The 19,593-nt window shown below is 35.1% G+C and overlaps 1 protein-coding gene across 1 annotated transcript in view; it reads right to left on the reverse strand.

Annotated features, from left to right (window-relative positions):
* LOC127867423 (beta-1,3-galactosyl-O-glycosyl-glycoprotein beta-1,6-N-acetylglucosaminyltransferase-like) overlaps positions 1–19,593 on the reverse strand; it is a 163,056-nt gene that overhangs the window by 19,007 nt on the left and 124,456 nt on the right. The window lies entirely within an intron of this gene.

Here is a 19,593-nt window from a genome sequence, read left to right on the forward strand (position 1 = left end):
GAATGCCGAGCCAGCTCGGCATTCGAAAATACGCATACAACACTATATGTGAATGCCGAACTGAATGTCGAGCTGGAATGCCGAGCCAGCTCGCCATTTGAAAATAAGCATACAACACACTATGCGAATGCCGAACTGAATGTCGAGCTGGAATGCCAAGCCAACTCGACATTCACAAATAAGCATAAAACACAATATGCGAATGCCGAACTGAATGTCGAGCTGGAATACCGAGCCAGCTCGACATTCAAAAACAATTGAACAACACTATCTCCGAATGTCGAACTGAATGTCGAGCTGGAATGCCAAGCAAGCTCGCCATTCGAAAATAAGCATACAACACTATATGCGAATGCCGAACTGAATGTCGAGCTGGAATGCCGAGCCAGCTCGCCATTCGAAAATAAGCATACAATACTATATGCGAATTCCGAACTGAATGTCGAGCTGGAATGCCGAGCAAGCTCGACATTCGAAAATAAGCATACAACACTATATGCGAATGCCGAACTGAATGTCGAGCTGGAATGCCGAGCCAGCTCGACATTCAAAAAAATTGTTTAACACTATCTCCGAATGTCGAACTGAATGTCGAGCTGGAATGCCGAGCCAGCTCGATATTCAAAAACATTTGCACAACACTATATCCGAATGCCGAACTGAATCTCCAGCTGGAATGCCGAGCCAGCTCGACATTCAAAAATAAGCATTTAACACAATATGCGATTGCCGAACTGAATGTCGAGCTGGAATGCCGAGCCAGCTCGCCATTCGAAAACAATTGTACAACACTTTATCCGAATCTCAAACTGAATGTCGAGCTGGAATGCCGAGCCAGCTCGACATCCGAAAATAAGCATACAACACTATATGCGAATGCCGAACTGATAGTCGAGCTGGAATGCCGAGCCAGCTCGACATTCGAAAATAAGCATACAACACTATCTCCGAATGTCGAACTGAATGTCGAGCTGGAATGCCGAGCCAGCTCGACATTCAAAAACAATTGTACAACACTATTTCCGAATGTCGAACTAAATGTCGATCTGGAATGCCGAGCCAGCTCGACATTCGAAAAAAAGCATACAACACTATATGCGAATGCCGAACTGAATGTCGAGCTGGAATGCCGAGCCAGCTCGACATTCGGTTATTTGAATGTTGAGCTAATGTCGAACGTCGAACGGCGAGCCAACTTCACGCACCTATAAATACATTGTATCGTCTAATCGCGAATCAAAACCTTGGTTAGACAGACAAGCACTAATTGTTTCAGCAATTTTTTTCATTAATACTGTAGTGTTTTACGATTTAAAGACAATATATCGTAAAAAGTTAGGCTCAATGAGATTATATATCAAAGTCTTACAATTTAATTTGATCCAGATTTTGCAATTTGCAGCGTCAAAAAATAAATTTAAGGGGTTACCTCATGCGTCCTTGTTGGTGTTTAACAATATGGCTTAGTGGTGTCCAACTAGAAAACTATTCTATCGACAATAACTTCAACATTATTGAAGAGAGAAAGTTATGCGTCTTGTTCTCTGCACTTGTTTGTTAACATTAATCCATTTGTGCCTAGTGGACTCTCCCATCCTTCTAAATTGGATCAATTTATTACCAAATTAGAGATGTCTAGTATATTTATTTCAATATTTAGAATATTACTTACAGAAATTCTTTTAAGCAAACAGCGTCATGCGGCGTCTCATCTTGGTCTACGCTGTTTGCCAAGGCATTTTTTTCTAGACGCTAGGCATAAATGGGTTAACTGTATTTATATTGTATATTAAACAAAAAAGTGAATAAGATTCACAACATGTCGCAGTATTCTTCTTTCTTTCTTATACATTTTTTTTATCGAAAAACAAAACAATAAAAATACATACATATTTTCATAAATCATGTGTGCACCCTACGTCGTCAGATGAAAATGATGGCGGTTATGATGATGTTGATGATGAAAATAATGAGGAGGATCATTAAAGGTACTGACGGTAATGATTGTGACCAAATACTTGTAGGTGTTCATTGCCAAAGTTGCATTGCAACCAAAGTGCGGTTAAATACTAAATTATACTTTATGCAGTTTGACAGAAACACCGTATCGTGATAAAACTATTTTAAAATTGCTTTCATGGCATCTACCAAGTTTAGTAATGTATTGTGCACAAACCCGTTATAAAGATTTTGATACACAGTCTGGCTTGCATTTGAAAAAAAAGTGTTTTAAAAAATGCGTCTTTAAATATGCTAACATACACTTGTATTTCATTTATCATGCAACAACTTCAATGTTTCCTCATTTCACTTACACGTTCACAGATTTAAAATTTCTTCAGTTTTGCATTATCCTTTTCAAATATTCGACTAGCATATATTATTACGCGAATCTAAACTTATCATGAATTGCAATCTAAGAAATTAATTTGATCACAGTTTTTGTATAATGATAATGTTTTTTAAGGTCATAATTATTGAAAAATAGATGGCTGCAAGTTTAGACTTTTTATTAAACAGTTTTATGCTAAGAAATTAGACGTAACGTTAGTTAGTGTCATTGATTTGGTTGCATATTTAAGTTTGACAGCGTATAGAAGAAATAGTGTCAATCGAATCCACAGCTGCAGCTATAATCGATATCTGAATAATTCTTTTAGTGTTCTTCGTATACTAGTTCTTATTTTCGCTTGTTTGTTGAATATGTGCAAAACCAGCGTCGGATACGCCTGCGAGCCAACGCCATTCTGTTCAGAGGTGGTCGCGCGATCTGATTCTTATCTGATATAGACTAGAAAATCGGCCCGTTGCCGATACGATCATATTGGCTTGTCAAATACAAATAACGACCCGCTCGTGACGTCATTAGTAACCATTTTATAGTAACTATATGTGATATAGAGGATATTTGTTGGATTCGGTGGATTATCGCTTTTAATTCACGAGTGATCATAGAAAATGATATTTTCACGAGTGGCGCAGCCACGAGTGAAAAAATATATTTGCTATGATCACGAGTGAATTAAAATCGATATTCTACCGAATCCAACAAATTTTCTTTTTATTTTATGATTTTTTTCACAGTTTATATACATCGTTAAAGAGCTTAGTTAAAGAATTTCGCTGGGATAATGACGTCATTTCGTCCCAAAAATGACGTCATTTCACAGTAAACAGTGAAAATTATCGATAATTTTCACTGATAATTTCCACTGTTTGTAACAGTGAAATTATCAGTTTTAATTCACTGATATTTCTCTATAAACCACCGGAAAGCATAAAATAAATATGAATAATACATTTAATTTGAATATCTATGCACACACAATCACAATAAAATGAAGCAGACGTAGAACAAATCACAATAACATATCATTAAAACAGCTGCAAAACTACTACTACTAATTCTGCTGATTATGACGCATGACATGAATGACTAATTAAGTTTCCCATTGCCCCATGTTGAAGATGAAAATTATAACTTCAAATCTTCAAGAATGCTAAAACGTACCTGTACATTCTATGATAAAAATCAACACTTTTCGGCATATTCTATATCATTTTGTTGGAAAATCACACGCGCGCGTTATAATAAATTATAAGCTGTTTTCTTTGAAGACCTTTTTTCAATAAAATACAAGAATTGACTGTTATTTTACAGATGTTTAAAATTACTAATACACTTTTGAACTTATGTTTTGTTTCAAACAATTACAATGCATGTTCTATTTCAAACAATTACAATGCACGTTCTGTTAAACACTTCACAGATATTATCTTTCTCAATAACGCGGTACAATATCAATGGGTTGCATAAACCAGCTGTATGAAAAGCATATTATGTTTAACGCCAAGTAGCTATTAACCACTTGAGCATTGTGTATGTGTTTCGAATACGCGTGTCACTTATAGGTTCTTTCAGTTCATTTAGTTTCATACCTAATCTAACAGAATATATTGGTAAACGATAATTTAATATGGTGACATGAAACAGCCATGCAAAAACCTCTTAAGCTTTGCTATAATTATCACATAACCCACTTACGAAGAGTTGTATTACAAGTGTATTGTATTTGTGTTGTCGATAACTTTTTGTCACTTTTTTTTTTTGCTTTACTGAAATTTTCCCTGAAAGTGCCTCAAAGTGCACCAGGATTTTAGTTATTTAGGTAGCAAAAACTTAAAATTAAGTGTTAAAAAGTATATCAGCGTGTTTATGAATAACGTTATCATATGATGACGTAACAAGAATGTAACCATGTTAACGTTAACGTGACATTTTTCGCGAAACATGTAGTTGGCATAATACGCAAGTTGTTAACGCGATAATTATTGCGAAACGTAAACGCCTATCGGAAGGCAGTTCTATGCCACCATATCATGTCAAGCGTTTTCATTCAGTTTCCTTTGTACATGACACATGCAATTAATGTCAACGCTGAAAGGACTTGACAGCGGAACACAATGATGTTGTATTTGCTATGAATGGCTTATCACTTCAGCGTGCATGTCACATAAGGCGTAAAACAAATAGTTGTTCGTTTGAACTAACACCCATTCTCATCTTGTGTGCATATCATTTATTTTTGTATTCCATATTTAGATATCTTTTATTTCTAAGATCGATCATCATAAATTATAATTGCAAAATAAACTCAAAATTATTAATAAACATATGTAGAGCGAATTTGGATGATTTTGTATGAATTGTGTCCCTGAAATGTAAATGGAAGTGTAAAATAATATGAAACAGTAAAATGGAAAATGGAAAACAAAACAGCTATAGGCCTACGTACCTATTTTTTTGAAGATGTGAAATAAAACAAACAACTAGTTTGTTTTGCCTAACTTAAGCTCGAGACAGATGTCAAGGAAAGAAGACCATTAACACTTTCACGACACGTTAAACACATATTGTTACATAACTGAGACTTTTTTATATATACATGTACCAATATATGATTTGAAAATCACAAATTGTTATTGCTTTAAAACCCAAGTTTAAAGTGGTTATGTGTTAATCCGCAATTATGCAATGACAACCTCTGTGATCCATCGATACCCGAGGTGTTTTGTTGATTAAATGTTCAATAACATGTATTTAAAATATTAACAAAATATTTAAGTAAGATAAACACACGGGTATCGTCTTTTTTAACCCTACTAGCAATATTGTAAATAAACAATAAACAACAAATGTGCCGAATACTATGCAAAACACAAAAAACTCGATCGCAATTTTTTTCTTTAAAATCTTTTATAAATATATTCACTGTGACATGTCTATATCGCAAAATAACATTCACTAACATTCAATGCGTCCTTTAGAACGCTGTTTAACTTTCATTGCACGTTTATTCTTTCGAACGGATTGTATTGACGAATACTCCAACTGAACAATTATTCTAGGTTTTAACGAGAATTTAATTTTAAAACTATTGTTCTGTCGAAATCGCCTTTTCACCACAATGGTTTCAATATTCTTAAAGCAACTATAATAAATACGATGCTCAAGCAGTATTAAAATGATGAACATTGAAAGATGAAATTATTCATAAAAAATGATACACATGTTTTCACTTAAATTGTATGCATTCGCAATTTTTTTAGTGACAAAAGGTTCACTATGTTACGACAGTAATTTTAATTTGTCAATGAATATGTTATATGATATTTATTGTTAACCCATGGATTTTGCGTTTATATTTTATTTATATTAGTGTATGTGTTGTAGACAAAGAGTGTTAAAGTCCGAAATAACATACAAACGGTAGGGAGCACGTAATCAATGAAAGAACACTCGTTATGCGACAAAAATATACTGATTTGAGTTTCCTAGTTTCCTAACCGCCATTAACAATACTCAACCCGATTTCTTAACAGGGGTCAAACAACTTAACAACACGAGGACAAGAACAACAATACCACGACAACAGCAGTTGCAGCACGAACCACAACAATAAGATTAACACATCCTACTGTATTTACCATTAATGCCTCCATTACCACATACACTATATCCCAATTGCTGCTACTGCGACTAATGATCGTTCTTAAAAAATGACTTGTATGACAAACCGCCGAATTCATTGAATTGACTACCGGTAAAAATGATCATTATTTTAAAGTAGACGAACAACTAACAATTATTATAAAACATGCACTCCAAAAATGACTTTTATGACAAACTGCCGAGTTCATTGAAATAACTTACGGTAAAAATGATTATTATCTTAGAGTAGAAGAACATCTAACGATTGTTACAAAACATGCACTCCAACATATCACGTATTTCACTTGCATTACAAGCAATTTTATCTGTCCTCCACCGTGCAATTACATATACGTTCTCCGTTCTGGGACACAACATGACATAGTTTTGCTTCAGAACATCTCTAAAACTTCCTACCTCAAACTTAGTCACTGCACGCATGTATATAGATTATATTATATTAATTTGAACTATCGCTGTCCACTTATACATGTATCTATCTTAACATGGTTTCCCAATCCTATACGTGTCACTGTTTTCTCTTTACTTACACTACTAATTTTTCTCCTCTTATCGCACTGGTCTCAGATTTATTCGATATATTCGTTATCCAATAATGTTCGCTTGAAAACATGCAACTTAATATAACCTCTATGGAGAAGACGTCTATGAGACGAAGTCTTCCGTTCTTATCCCGATCAAACTTGTTTGTATACAACTGGCGTATGTTTCATAAACATGTATATGGACCGTGCTCTGTGAAAGGGGTTTAATGCATGTGCGTAAAGTGTCGTACCAGATTGGCCTGTGCTTGAAACAGAAAATATCATATAAGCGGCAAGTGTCGTCGCTGATAAGCCTGTGCGGACTGCACAGGCTATTCTGGGATGGCAGTTTACGCACATACATTATACCCCCTTTTTACAGAGCATGGTACATATGGGAGTGCATTCTTGTTTGAAATAAATACGAGGTTTAAACTAAAATGATATGAAACCATGTGACATGCCATCTGTATAACTTAAATGTATACATTCGTACAAAGAGGCTCTTTCATACCGGTAGTGCGTTATTGTTATTTTCCCTAGATTGAGTGTTGTTTAACAAAAAACCGGATGTGGCTTTCAAGAGAACAAAGATATTCGGTGCTTTTTTAATTGGTTTCAATGCGAAATGTTACATACCAATTATTGTTTCACTGCTTTACTGTACAGAATTGATCACACATTACAATAAACTACTCAGTCATGTCATTATTTGCTTTGGAGAATACTATATGACACCGAATTGACATTCTTCTGTTCTGATTTTATGCTATATTTGTATAAAAAATGAATGTCCAGAAACGATGATACTCTAAACCATTTATTTGCATAGCGGATATTCTTTCAGAAATTTCTCGTTGGCCTCCATTATCTGCATGTTTCAAGGAAATTAATTTGTAGCGTTGTTTTTTTATAAGAACGGAGAGTTTTCAATAATGGAAACTGGTGTGTCCACACCTTTGTTGAAAATCTCCTTTCGAATTCAGCTCAGTATTTAGCGAGCATTTCAGCAATCAAAATTCTCGTTTGATATTTAACGGCACACAACAGAAAGAAGTCTTTAGTATGTTTTCCACGTCACGAAATACAATCAACATACATACATTATGTTAAAACATGTAAGCAAATATAAATCAAAGAATAACACTTTCTCGAATGGACCAAATGAAAACTGCATCAAGTGCACACAACGAGAAATAAAAAAACTGATTTACGCAACTTTAATTGGCCGAAGATACTGGTTTTGCTTTATCAGATATATTTGTTTCAGACAAGCAACCAATGATGAATGCCATTGAATGGTCATAGAATTAAAAAACTGATGTTGGTTATGTAGTATTCTTTTTATGGTCATTTTGATAATATTATATTTTTCTGCTTTCCGTTAGTTTATAAAGAAATATGAATTAATTAAAACTGATAATTCACTGCTTCAAACAGTGCATGCTAACAGTGAAAATATATAACAGTGAAAATTATCGATAATTTTCACTGCCATAATGTGAAACGCGTCAATTTTTTAAACGACGTCATTATTTCAGCAAACATCCAAAAACAATCATTTGTAAGCTTAATTAAAAAAATGTGTTAGATTTGGTGGAATATCGATTTTAATTCACTCGTGATCATAGCACAAATATATTTTTTATGATCACTCGTGAATTAAAATCGATATTCCACCGAATCAAACAAATCTACTTTATATAATGTTATCATCCTTGCGTGACAACAGAAACCAATATTAACTCAGGTAAATTGAAGTATACTAACAGTCACATACAAAATTCGTGGACAAACAAGACAACATTATATAACAAGCAAACTATTCGCATTTAACTTGGAACATCACATATATTAGGCTGAAATGTTAAACACGTATGGGCACACTGTTTTTGGATTCTGATATCGAACAACTTATCAATTGCTGTGAGCTAATACTTTATTATCCATTCACATACCGCTTTGATTGAACATTATGCAAACCAATTAAAGAATAGACAAACTCTTTATTAAGTTTTATTAGTTTAAAGGGGCAGTCAACCAGATTGACGAAAAAAGAAAAGTTATAAAATACCGTCATTAAATGCTTTATTGTGATTAATTTAAACATTTGATGTAAAATCTTCAGTAAAAAATCAAGAATAAGATGAAAAAGGTATTTTAAAAAATAACCCTGAACAGGACTCAAAGCACTGACCCCTGGAGTCCTAGAGTAAAAAACCTCCCATTTGAACCATTAGACTCATACTATAAGCTTTGTATTCTATACTTCATATAAGGCTTGCAATCCTCGTAGTTTCACAAAATATAACGACAACAACATATCTCTCCAAATTACCTGGTAGACATACTCAGTAAGATCTTATAACCGAATATACTGAAAATATGAAAACTTAACAACAATTGTCAAGTAATGAAATATACCAGTCGTGATATTTTAATCAATATAAACTAATAACTGTAATAAGTACGGTATTTTAGAATTTCCTTTTATTCATGATATATAGCAATCTGGTTGACCGCCCCTTTAAGTATCTAGTCTGAAATCATTGTTTGCAACAAGAGCTGCGGAGTACTGTTAAATTTGATGTGTGCCCGTCATTGTGTAATTGTCCCTGCGCCACTGAGTTTTTGATCAGTGCTTGGAAGCTCTGATTGATAAACATCTTGATCGCCTCTAAATAATTTTAAATAATTAATGATTGTTCAGTGACAATCAATATGTTCATAAATACTTCCGAATTATTTATAACTACAAAGTTTCTGTATCGTTTGAGATACACAAATGTGTATGTTTGATACTATGTGAGACGCTTATTAATCAGTTAAGTACATGTAATAAAACTGACAATCTTTAACATTTTTTACTCCATGCGTAAAATATGAGCCTTATTTTTAGTAACGCCGTTTCACTTATGATAATATTTAACTTCAGCAAAAACAATACATAACTAAGCTGTACGTTGTTTTACTGACTTTCTTTCTATGAAAATCATCACCACATCTTTACGTCAAAATTTAATGCGCATACTAAGGCGATTCGCGGTATATAATTGTGTCTTGTTCTGAGAAAACTGGGCATAATGCATGTGCGTAAAGTGTCGTCCCAGATTAGCCTGTGCTGTCCGCACAGGCTAATCAGGGACAACACTTTCCGCTTAAACTAGATTTTCGGTAAAAAGGGACTTCCTTTAAACGGAAAATACCATTTAAGCGGAAAGTGTCGTCCCTGATTAGCCTGTGCGGAGTGCACAGGCTAATCTGTGACGACACTTTACGCACATGCATTATGACCAGCTTTCACAGAACAAGACACAATTAAAGTTAAACACTCATACCTTACTTTAAGCTTCTCTGTAAAATAAATCCGCTAAATTCAGTGTGTTCTACACAATTATTACATTCTGATAACAATTCAAACAGTGATATGAACAGCCACGTGTCAAGTGTTTTTAACTCAGTGTCATACGTAGTCATATAGCAGGCATGCTCACTTAATCAATGCATGTCCGCCTTGACAGAACGTTGACAATGCATCACAATGATTTATCTTCCACAATTGACTTAATTTCACTGCGCATGTAACGTGACGTACGCGCAAGCCCGATGAAAAAGAAACGAAAAGTTGCTGCGGTGTATCCCTTTTTACTTTAATGGAAATTATTTTTTTAAACATGTATTAAATTTAGATTTTTATATAGTATATTGACTTTGGCAAATAATAATTATGTTTAATTAATGTGCAAGTAACAATTTGTGTGAATATAAATTGTATATATATAATTATATGCGTTCTTAATATTGTTATGTGTTATGAAACTGCCCATATCAGATGATTAATTCTGAGAAATATTACTGTTTATTTATATATGTACGGTACGCAAGCCAGTGGTGTATTTCCATTGTATGGACCAGTGGTGAAATAATAGGTAATGGGAGCCATGCTTTTGTATCCAAACACTTCTTTACATTGGTACAAAACATCAATAAAAAGGGTCTCCCAGGTTAAACTATGTAATTTTTAACGCGTAAAACTCAAACATCGATCGTGATGATATGACTTTTGGGTAGCCTACGTACGGTCACGTATATAATGTTTCAATTAAGATTTATTTACTTTTAGCATAACTAAAGTCCAATTATCGTTTTGTTTAGTTTGCTGTCTGTATCTCATGTAAATCGAAAAAAAATTCTTGAACATCACGCAGCAACGGTCCATATATTACACGAATGTATTCTTCATTCATTCGAATTCTTGTTTAAATCGACAAATTAACAACAATTTGAAGCTCGTTTTCTTAAGTTTTGCAACTCAGTACAAAACAATCTTGACCGATTGCTAATTTGTAGCAAAGGGAGAAAACGGTAAAAAATCATAATTATGATTTATCTCTTCTAAACAGCAGCGTCACTCGTTTTTTATTCGTTTTGCTAAAGAAATAACGGTCAACGGGAACACGTACTAAATTTCAATTTTTAAAACCACGACACATACTTTCAGGTACCATATTTTGAGTATGTTAATTGTTTGCACTTTTTCTCGTGAGAAATTTTAAAATCCTTGTGTCCCTCATTCACTATGCTTAAAGACTCTTACTCGGGTCGATGTATTGATTATTTTTTAACAGCATTCCAAAATATATTTTTTCACTTTTGCATAACTTTAGATCATACATAAACATAGTTGCATGATGATTTCTAATGTAGAAGGGGATACAATCGTTTTATCAGACAGTTACCTGATATTACAGAAAGGAGTTTATTTGGGTTTTCTGTCAGTGCCCTTATAACAACGTCTTTTATCGCAACATATCACAGAGATCATATCGGGTCGTTCTAGATAATGACAGATGCATAATACGCATTCATTCTCGCACAGTCCGGACAATTGTCTTTAAATAAAATCTACATTTTAAGTGCGTTTTTGATCGCGTTCATTGTTCCAAATTATTTGTCTATATATTAACCGTGTATTAAAAAAGATTTGCCAACCGTGAAACCGCAGTTTTCGAGAAATGTGCTTTTATATGATTTTATGCTGTCTAATTCTGAGGATATTTCCATTTGATATAATATAGCCATTATTCCATAAAAGCACTATTAGTATTAAAACAAACGATTAAAACAACGTGATAAATTTCCTCCATATCAAAACACCCGTCACAAAACTGCACGATTTCAAACAATATACATCTTTCCATTAAACTTGTTGATCTTTATGTTGGTGCTTGCACAAATTAAATTTACATAATCGATTAATTTGCGTTATTGTAAAAAAAGAAACTTACACCAGTTTTTTAAAAACTTTATTCAACGTTGCAATCCTTCAATATGACAGAAAAAAGTATGATATACTGAAATGAAAAATATATAGATAGACTTGGCAATTTAACAATGTTCTGCTTATTTTTGTTCTTTTGTATATATAATAAAAGAAACCCAATACCATACCGACTACCGATAACAGTACACTTGAGTAGACACGCGTGCTAATTAATCTATAGAAGCGAATAATTCTTCATTATGATGATTAAACCTTTTAACGTGTTGGTATTTAATTTGTGTTTTTTTAAGTACATACTCCAATAACGTGCGTTACTGTTTTTTTAATAAAAAATATATAATAAAGCACATAACAATTTTCTCAGCTTAATTTATATAAGCAATTCTTCCGGCTAACATACAAATATTCTTTTCCTACGCAAAAACTAATATATGGAAATGTAACACTGTCCCGTTCATTTTGATGTTTTATGTCCCGTATATTGCGTTAACCAAACTAAATGCGCTACCGATGTATACTACATTTGAGTATATAAACATGCGGGACATAAGAATCTAGAGAAGTAAATGAGGTTACCCGATGCCAACAACTTATTGTTTAATGTACGTCAAGTCTCAATCTAGATAAAAATTCATGGAATGAATGTGTTTGTCAGAGCAAATACCTATCGACTCCAATTGTAAATGACAATACGAACGTTGACGAGTGACGTCACGCGCACCTGCTAAATGACCCGTATTTACACTGGAGGGCAAAAAGCGATATTGACCTCCATTGTTGACACTAGATCTAGCGTAAACAGACCGTTGTATTTCTAAATATAACCAAATATGGTGAACACATGTTCCGCGGTAGGATGCACAAATAGGGCAAAGAAGGGAGGCAACATTAAATTTCATAGATTTCCGACCGAAACAAACAGAAGAAAGAAATGGATTCAGGCAATGAAGCGAATGAAACTTGACGATCCCTCCCAGCTGTGGGAACCGAAGGATCATGATCGGCTTTGCTCCGAACACTTTGTAGGAGGTAACATTGTTATAAAATAAAATGTAGATTTATATAAATAATTGAATTTCCAAAATGTATGCAAGCACAGACATTGATTTTCTGTTCTGCAGCATCAGTGCATGTTATATAGTATGGGCCATACCCCACCCACCACCATTACAATTACACCTAAATAATTTACATTTGAAAACTGTTGTGTTGAGGAAGTCCATGATGAAGATTCTTTGTTCCATTAAAACTGTTGTTTAACAGAATTTCTCATTATTTATTGTTGAAACTGAAATAGACATACACAGCTGAATTTGTAAAGGAGATTTAAGCCACATCAGGCAAAAAAGAACTTGAAATGCAATCTGATCATGAACCAGACTGTTCGCTACTGTATTCAGTCAGTAGTGTCAGTACCTTCGAATGATGAAACTGTAAGGGAATAGGCTCAAAACACACAGTGGTTATATAAAGCATATTATTTTATCAATTTTAGGAGAGCCATCTGATGACCCGGAACATCCTGGTTATGTGCCGTCATTGTTCGCTTTCACACCCATGGCTAAAACACGTATCGACACGTCAAGGCATCAGAGACGTGTACAGCGCAGACTTGCCCTAACACCGGTAGTGATGGATGAAAACCGAGACATTGCAGCTGCGAATGCTTTGCTCAAGCTTGGTTCTAACAGTCCAAAGTTCGTTGAAAAAGGTAAAAAGCTTTCCAAAAAATATATGATGTTTAGTTAAGGGTAACCACGAAAGTTTTACGAATGAAGCCAGTAGATCTGTGCACAAGTAACTAAATGCAAAGCAATAAATATTACTTTAAAGATTGACTGAATTCATGTTTAAAGGGGTTTATGTGAGATACAATATAAACTGGAAAAGTGGCTCCTTTGGAAGCACAAACTGCATCCAAGAAATATAATAGCTGACCCAGTTTGATATATTTATGGGCTAACTTTTCTTCTTATTCGGTGAGTGATGGGGATAATGAAAGCTCACACAGCCTGTTTTTTTGCATGTCCACTTAAACGTTGTTTGTATTTGCATATGACCATGTCCGCTAAACAGTCCGCATGTGAACATAGTTTTGTTCTTTCCTTAAAAATTGTGTCCTCATTTTCAGGAACTGACCCAGGTCCAGATCCAAAAGATGCCAGACTGAAAGAACTGGAGACCCAAGTCAATTATCTGGAATTCAATTACAGCTCTCTGCAGCAAGAATACCAGAGACTGCTGGAAGAAAATAGAACATTAAAACAAGAACTAGGGGAGAAAAAATTCACGCACACAAATCTTAAAAATAATGAAATAAAGACACTGACTGGTTTGCCATCATGTGCAGTTTTCATGTGGATTCTGACGTTAGTCAGCCTTGGCTTTAAAAAAATAGGAAATTTGAACAATGGTGATCAACTCCTGCTTGTGTTGATGAAACTCAAACTGAACTTGACAAACGCTGATCTTGCTATAAGATTCAACATATGCCCAACGCAAGTTTCCAAGATTTTTTCAAACTGTGTGCCGATAATTTCCAAAAAGTTGAAATTTTTGATAAGATGGCCTGGCAAGGGAACTATTCTCAAAAACATGCCGAAGTCATTCCAATTGAAATACAAGAAGTGTAGAGTGATAATAGACTGTAGTGAAATATTTATTCAAAGGCCTTCCAATCTTGATACGCGAGCAAAGACCTATTCAAATTACAAACACCATAATACGCTCAAGTTTTTGGTAGGAATTACTCCGTATGGAGCAATAAGTTTCTTATCAAAGTGTTGGGGTGGCCGCGTATCTGACAAGGAAATAACTGCCAAATGTGGATTTTACGAAAAACTGGAGAATGGGGACCTAGTACTGGCAGATAGAGGCTTCTTAATTTCCGAGGAGTTGGCTGTGCGTGGGACTTCATTAGCAATTCCACCGTTCACAAAGGGCAAGAAGCAGCTGGGACACAGGGAGGTGGAGGTGGCAAGACGCTTATCCCGTGTGAGGATCCACGTTGAACGGGCTATAGAGCGCATAAAGAACTTCCAAATTCTTAAACATACTTTGCCCATATCGCTGATAAAGCATGCTGATGACATTCTTCAGATCTGTGGTGCTCTGACAAATCTGCAGCCCAAATTAGTTAAATAAAATGAAGAGGTCATTATTCTGTTTTGTTTATTTACAGTTAGGACACTAACTGAAATGTATATTATAAGTACAGAACTTATATAGACTAGTATGCAATGTTATAAGCTCAGTATGTGAAAAAATATACATAATTGTCATGATTGCTTTTATAGGAAGTTACTGAATCCTTGAAATTGGTTACAAACTAAAATGTTAATTCATGGGATATCTTCTATGTTACAGTCAGTGGTGTTCGCCTTTATTTCTACATGAATTTGTCAAATGAAATTGTTATTGAATAAGCTGAAAATAAAAGCTGCTGCTTTATTGTTGATATGTGTTGATACTTAACATAATAAATACAGAACTGTTGACAATTTCTTTATTTACATATACGTCATAATACCGAACTGTCGGTTTGGTTCTATACACATTACACACAGTCATCTTAGATGTATACTATGCTCAACTTTCAAACTATATATTTCATTTACTTCAAATACTTTTAAGTTGTCAAAAAATTTAAAATTTGGGGAAAAAACAACACACATGTAAAAGTATATGCCATGTAGAATTTGTGATTGTATTTGTTCTTTGAGATTTAAAAACATATGCTTAAATTTACTAAATAGAGATTTGTTGATATAAGATTTAGCATGTATGAACCTTGAGCATAGTATAACATTAAATGATAATAGCATGCCAAGATTTAACACATTTACTATCCTCATTCATTGTCACCACGTTCCAATTTTTTCATGATAATTGCTGGAACTAGTTCTGACATGGCATATGTTGTACATCTGTTTATAAGGTCTCTCACAAAAGTGCTGTCATAATAGACTGTCTGAACAAATACACCCTTATTTGTATAAACAACAAAGTCACAAAATTGTTTCTGGCACACAAACATTTGAAACTGAATTTGTGTGTAGTGGCGGTGACCCTCCTTCAGAGTTAAATTTTCCTTTCCGAGGTAAAATGTAGGATCTATGTCTGGAATGTCCTTAACACACACATCGCGATGCTTGTATGAGCACTTCACTTCAACAAGTCCTTCCCCGTGACATAGGCAAGTTCTTACACCATCGGGTGATGCCGCAAACACGGGAAATGTGGTGTCTATCACTAGTCCACTGTCCCGCAACACAAAATTGTCATGTTCTTTCGCCATTATGTCATTGTACTGTTTCTTTGCTTTTTTTTTCGTTAACTATTCCAAACCTAACACTTTGTAATCCACTGATGTCTGTTTTGTCACTGTCCATGATCCTTTTTATCAAGGCATCAGACTTAGTTCCCTCTTTCCTGGTTTTAACATCATGAGCATTAGATGCCGTTATGCGACCAAGACGTTGTCGCTTCCATAATCCACTTTCCGACTGGTTCCTGGTCATTTTTTCGAGGTTGCTGGCTTGTGTCGGAGTGACAGTAAAATCTCGCAAGAAAGCTCTGCATTCTGCGGCCAATGCTTCCTCGGTTAGCTGTCCACTGATGCTGTGCTCTCTGATAAGTAACTGGAGAAGAAGAAAATAATTGTTTAGTCCAGAACACACTCGCAGTAAAGAATTTGTATGAGCAACTATTAAAAGTGTTTTAACTGAGATACAATTTGAGGAATTTTTAGACATTTAGACAACCCCTCCCTGTTCTTTGTATAAATGCTATTGAACGCCAAGAAATAAAACCAGCAATATATTCACGAGTCTTGTCACATGAGAGGGGACCTAATGGTGATGTGACAAGTACTTGAAAGCGCAGTCTGACGGATATATATATCTGAATCTTTTAAAAGTACCGGCTGCCTGGCAATCGCTTAGAAATCTTATTAAAATGTAAATAGTATGCTTTTTGATGTGCAAGCTTGTGCTACCTACCGGGGGCATATCTTCGTCATCTGATGCAGTATCAGTGTCAGAGTCGTCTTTTGTAAGGACACATGCATTTGGACAAATGCGTTTTAGAGCACGCAGGGCAGCTTCGTCGTCAAAGTCGTTATCAGAGTCTGTGTCTGGCGCGGGTCTGGCTTTTCTCTTGGGGACTTTGCCGTGCTTTGGTTGGCTGAAATTCATCTCACTCAAAGGTTCTGCAGCTACCTATAGAAAAGAGATGCATAACAGTTTTAGGGTTTTAACAACAAAACTTTTCTGCAAGTATTAAATACAAAATACGTATCAATTATTACATTAGTTCCTGTAGTTACCTTCTCTCTGTAGTAACGGTTCCAGACACAGGCAGCACTGGTTTTGGATGGGTTGGTCAGGTCTAGCTTCACCGCAGCTTCCACTTTAAACAACAGAGCTGCGACATGACTGCAAGCCTCTCCGGTGCTGAAAATACAACAATAATAACCCTTAATATTTGTTCATAAATATTTGCATGAATGAAATATTATTTTTAACATAAAATGTATTTATCAACATTTAATCATCTGCAAACATATAAAAATAAAATGGATTACTTTATATAGATATTTTACTACAATAACAGCCCATTATCTGAACCTTGGCGTATTTACAAATACATAGAATGATAATTTCATTATATACCCAGCTTTACAAGTACAGTGTGCAGAGATCACATAGCCCTTATCCCTGTCCAGGCAGACCCACACCTTGTGCCATTGTTTTTTGTCACTGATCTTCTGTGACGGAATTACTGTGGACTTCAAGAAGCACACATGGTCATTCACCTCGTGGAATAAAACCTCATGAACATGGCCCGAAATGAAGAAGTTGTAACCGTCCAATGATTTATAAGCCTTCAAAGATTCTGCCGTGTAAAGCCCATGAGTGTTAATCAAATAATTGTAAATGTCACCGTACTGCACAGCAGGCCACATTCCAATGTCATTCTTCCACAGTTTTTGATCAATTTCAAACGGATCATTCAGTTTCTCACCGTAAACAGTTAGCTTAAGGTCATACCTTTTCTTATCCTCCGAACAAAGATGATCTAGATGCAAAATTGACAGCTTTTTATCCGATTTAATCTTATCTGATTCCATTGTTGTGTTGACAGTTTGCAAGCGGAAGCGCGTTTTTTGCCCTCCAGTCAATGCGCATGCGCGGAAATACCGAAATGTAAACAATAACAATCAACGTTCGTATAAGAATGAATTTTTAAAAGTCCACTTGAAGCAAAGTGTGGGCAGGATTAGAATGTATGGACTGCGCTTACTGATCGAGATCGATACTATAACGCAATAATAGAATGCTTGTTATATCATGGTGTTCAAAATGATATTCAGTATGTCATTTGGAATAGAGAAAATTTTGGTATTCCCAGTTTGTTGTGAAGCATCAACAAATATGTTGATGACATCATTAGACTCTATTAAAATCGCATCATTCTGTGTCTGCTAGTTCAATCAGTCAGTACATTTCCCGTGGCCGTCATCAAGACAAAGGCAATTTCACAAGCCCGACCTTTTTTATATTTGCATCAGCACTGGGCTACGATGCCCGACTCTCCTGCGTCCACAGGTGTCTAATTCTGTTCATCTTAACTATTTTTAGCTATATAACATTAAAACCTTCTTCGTTTGCCTCTTTTGTGGATCAGTATGTGTTTGCTTTCCCAAAATTGTTTGTTTTTCCCAAATATAGTCTGATGTGACATTAAAAGATTCTCCTATAACACTTTCAATACAAGTACAACTTGAACTACGCACCCATATAATGCTCACAGAATCTGCCCCTACTACAGCATGTAGACTCAAGGTACCTTTCATAGGATTGATAATATTGTTCTTTTGGTCAACTATAGATGTATCGGTCTCATATTCCTCTTCTGTCATCAATTGACACTTAAAAGAACTGTCTTGAATTGAAGTATAGAGAAATAAATCATATGCGTCTTGGATAAGAGCTCGACCTTTTTAGCGCATTATCTGCATTACGCTTTGTGGTTCCGTTTACGCCTTCGCAAAAGCCGTTGCAAGGACCATATTCAACGAAGTGCCATTATGCTATCAAACCCTAGCGGCTGTTGAATCTGCTCACTAAATGAATATCGTATTGTAACGATACTGTGACAAAAGTAAATCCGTCCAAACGTGAACATGTCTTACTTTTGAAACAATTCGCTTGACTAATTCTGCTGCTTTGTCTATTTTGTTAATGATCATGGTTGAGTTGTAGCTAAATGATTCTTAAACATACACGGAACCACGGTGTTCAAGCTGTCTTTCTCCAGTCATGATGTACATGTTTATCACAACCGGATTCAGCGTGACTATGGACCTATATCAAAACGCAGACTGGATCTCTTCTAGACAAGTGAAAGTATTGCAACGTATTTGATCTTTCACCCTTTGTGTTATACCTTCAAACTATTTTGTAAATTGCTTCATCATCTTGATTAACTCCATTCTCCTATTTGTATTGGCCAGTATTTCATAGAGGAACTCTATGTTGTTATAGACCAGTTCGATAAACGACCGAGGGAACTAAAATAATGGTGCTTTGCACAAAGTCCGACACTTCGGGATGCAAAATTCACCAAACCAATATGATTTTGCCTGTATCTGTAGAAGGATGCTTGTTTTGATATACTAATGGTGGATTCGGCTATGACTTTAACATGAAGGTTTTACATATGGTCATTCAGCACTGTTTTCTGAACTTCCCCTTGCTTACCATTGACAG

The sequence above is a fragment of the Dreissena polymorpha genome, chromosome 2 (genome assembly GCF_020536995.1).
Source record: "Dreissena polymorpha isolate Duluth1 chromosome 2, UMN_Dpol_1.0, whole genome shotgun sequence".
NCBI lineage: Eukaryota > Metazoa > Mollusca > Bivalvia > Myida > Dreissenidae > Dreissena > Dreissena polymorpha.